At 39.0% G+C, this 3,612-nt stretch overlaps 1 pseudogene; it reads right to left on the bottom strand.

Annotated features, from left to right (window-relative positions):
* Positions 1-147: 147 nt before the first annotated feature.
* Positions 148-3,240, bottom strand: LOC129297812 (YTH domain-containing protein ECT4-like; annotated as a pseudogene).
* Between the last annotated feature and the right edge of the window lie 372 nt (positions 3,241-3,612).

The raw sequence follows: 3,612 nt of genomic DNA on the forward strand, positions 1-3,612 counted from the left end.
TGTTCTTTGTGTAACTATGGCGGTGATTGCCTCCTATCTTCATTATATATTTATATGATGGTTACCTGCGTGTTGAAGTTGTTTCCAAATTTTATCAACTTTTCACTGTTTTTCGTTGAAGGTCATGACTTGTGTCTGATCATCGAGGACTTAAAACTAATCATTCATTATATTGAACTAAATTCCCAAACTGAAGGGAAATTGTAAAACATTAAAAACAATTTGAAAGCAAGTAAATGACAATTGATCATCTTGGTACCCTCTGAACTGCAATCAGAATGTCTCCCATCCCTTCCTCTGTTCGTAGAGGAATTTGGCCACCACTTCCCCAGGTGAATTATTCCCCTCCGTTCCAAACCAACAGCACTTCGCTGAAATCAAAATCCTTGAGCTCTTTTCTTCCATGTGGCAGTGTCGGCTACTGCAGCAATCATTGCCAGCGGCGGTGCCCGATGCTTTCCAGGAAAAGAATCAGGCTAACATTCTCTTCAGTCCTTCACTTGCTCAACCACCTTGGGATCCTCGGCGCTCTTCACACCGGATATGTCTACTGACCCAAAAGCAGTTGATAATTGATCTATCTGCTGCCAACAAAAGTATATAAAAAACAGTAAGAGACCAAAGCATCTCTCAACTTACAATAAACTGTGATGAGATAGGATGTGCTAAGTCAAGAATAAAGAATCACAACAAAACACATGCTCTGAAGTCCGAAGGGTTATTTGATTATCGATTTCTTCATTCCAAATCAATTCTTTAAGCAGCATCTCTATCAACTAGCAATACAACAGATATTGCAAAAGAATAGATCCTTCAATTGCAATTATGCCAGTGTGGTCCCATTGTCACATGCACATGCACTCAAAGATGCCGACATCAACATGGTAATATGGGAATCATTGCGTTGTATAATTGCTAATAGCCTTAGAATAAAATAGAAGCGGACGAAACAAACCTGTTCATTGGAAATAGGCATATGCTGTCTTACTTTCTTCTCTTGCATGACCTTCTGACGGCTTTCATAAAATTCAAAGTCATCCAATATGGAAGTCCTAGCCACGAAGTTCTTAAATATGCTAAGCATTTCAATACCTTGGGGATAATACACCTGAATAAATGCAAGATAACAATAAACGAAGGGAAGAAAGCAAAGAATGCGTATAACAAAGAAACTTTTCCCTGAACAATATGTGATCCCCATAGCAGTGACAGACCTCTTGCGTGTCTCTGCTATTTGTCACGGGCTTGTTGTCATTATTCTCGAGTATTATATGTCGTAGCTGAGGATTTGGGACATCCTTTATAATATGCCATTTTAGGGGAAAAATCCACTCCATTTATCCTGTTGCCAGAAATCCATATTTTTGTTGAAATCAACTCGTCCAATCATCTCAGCTACTCCACAAAACTGACCACTGGCATTGACCTGAAGTCAAAATAGATATCAGCAAAAAACTAGAACTTAAAATTATTAACCTCAAAAAGTTATAGAACATAGAGGAGTACTGTCTTGAGTGTTTTTGGAGGAAACAGGATGAGCTCCAAATCATACCGAAAAGTAAAGGAACACTGGGCACTTGCTTCCTTTCTCTGCCAACGGCTTTTGTGCTTCCTGGTATGCGGCATCTAAACCTCTTATTCCCGTTAGGAGTACTAGCCCACACATTGTATTTAATGCTCTTATGAATATCGTCTTCACTGTATGATTTGATGACAAAGAAAAAATGCATGATCATACTTAGTTGGGAAATCAGGAAGGTTATATTGATCCATCCTGACCAAAGAGTTTTTCTGGCCATTTCCACTCCCATCTGTGGCCAGGGTTCCAGCAGGAATACCTCCAGACATTAATGTACCTTTGGCATTAACTGTTCTAGGACCATAATTCTGCTCATCAATTGAACCACTGACCTTGCTTCTCCATTTATACTTTTCTGTGCCAACCCAACCCTTGGTGTTCGATTTCACATTAAGCAAGTTGTTGAATAGAGTAGTCCACTCTTTCCTTGATTGTATGTCGGAAACTTGGTAATAGGCAAGCAGCCCTTTGCAATTACATCTGAATGAAGGATTGCACCACCAACCGGTGCCTGAAAACATCACAAAATCATCAGAATAGTCTTGAGTAGATACTAAACACAAGGCAGAAGGTTACTAACCCAGAAAAGAAAAAGAACAGAAAAGAAAGAAATGAACCTTGTTTAATGGTTTTATCTGGTTACGCTTAGCAAGACCAGAAGAGACATCTTTTAATGGTGCAGAACTCTTTACTTCCAATGGGTGGCTCAAGCTAGAATGAGACACGGGCTTTGATGCAAGACTGCCAGAATGACTTTGGGAGGATAAATTAGGTTTCCCAATTGGTTTTCCAGCCAATTCGCTATAAGCATTTGCGTGCAATCCATCTTGTGTAGTTGGATATGAATCAAATGAGTAGGGCACTGGCACAAGATCCCCATATGACAGAGGAGCTGAATAATACCCAGGTGAAGCAATGGTTGTTCAAAGATGGAGCCATGAGGATACATATGACCAACATACTGCTGATCTGCACCAATTGTACTCACAGGAAAGTACGACGAGTAGCCAGTCTGATATCCTGGCATGAGATACACATAAGATCCATTATCTGCTTGCATGACCTAAATATAAAGCAACAAAAAGGTAAATTCGTTATAGAAACACTACTTGCAAGTGATTTATTTTTCAAATGTATGCACATGAATTTGAACTTCATTTCAGAAAAATGACTCACAAATACAAAATACCCCTCTTCAGTGTTTACTTCTTTTTTTTTTTTAAATACAATTACCGATTATTCATGGCCGAACTGGGTAGGATCACATTGACAGCAAAGCTCTCCCAATGAATATTTTAACACAATTACATACTTGGGACTCAAATTCAAAACCACTAGTTAAGCTAGTACAACCCCTTAGCAGTTGAGCCACGAGCTCGTTGGTACTCTTTAGTGTTCACTTCAAAATGATCTAATATAGTGCAAATGCTGATAAATAAGCATAATCATTGTCCAAAGTTTTATTCTATCTTGAATATCCATAACAAACAACTTAAATTTGCCCGATGACCTAATTGGACTAGAGATAGAAATGGCCAACCACAGAGAGAAAAGAGAGTCAACCGTCCTTGAATCAGCTCAAAAGACTCACAGGATATTGGAGTTCCCCTGCATCAGCACCTACATAGTACCCTTGATTGTCTATATCTCCATAGGAACCGCCATAAACCTGTGATTGTTCTAACGTAAGGTGTGAAAATACAAAAATATACAATTAATAAAAGAAGAGAGGAGAATTAGCACGGCATCTTCAATCAGTAGCAACAAACCTGGATAGTAGTATCCATAAAAGCCACTGGCAGGGTATTGAACACCTTGATCTGTAACCAAGTGCTCCTGATCCACGTCTCCTTTAACGCTACTGGGGCCTCCCCCACAGATGATATACATGAAGTTGCATCAGATGGGGAATTTGCACGCTTGGATGGAACCTGAAAATACATATCCAAAATTCCAGATAAGCATGTCAATCGATCTACAATGACAAGAATAAGAACGTCATGATTATGATTATCGTGATTAATATGAAAAAA

The sequence above is a fragment of the Prosopis cineraria genome, unplaced genomic scaffold (assembly GCF_029017545.1).
Source record: "Prosopis cineraria cultivar Desert tree isolate PC_DT_omini unplaced genomic scaffold, ASM2901754v1 PC617, whole genome shotgun sequence".
In the NCBI taxonomy this organism is placed as follows: domain Eukaryota; kingdom Viridiplantae; phylum Streptophyta; class Magnoliopsida; order Fabales; family Fabaceae; genus Prosopis; species Prosopis cineraria.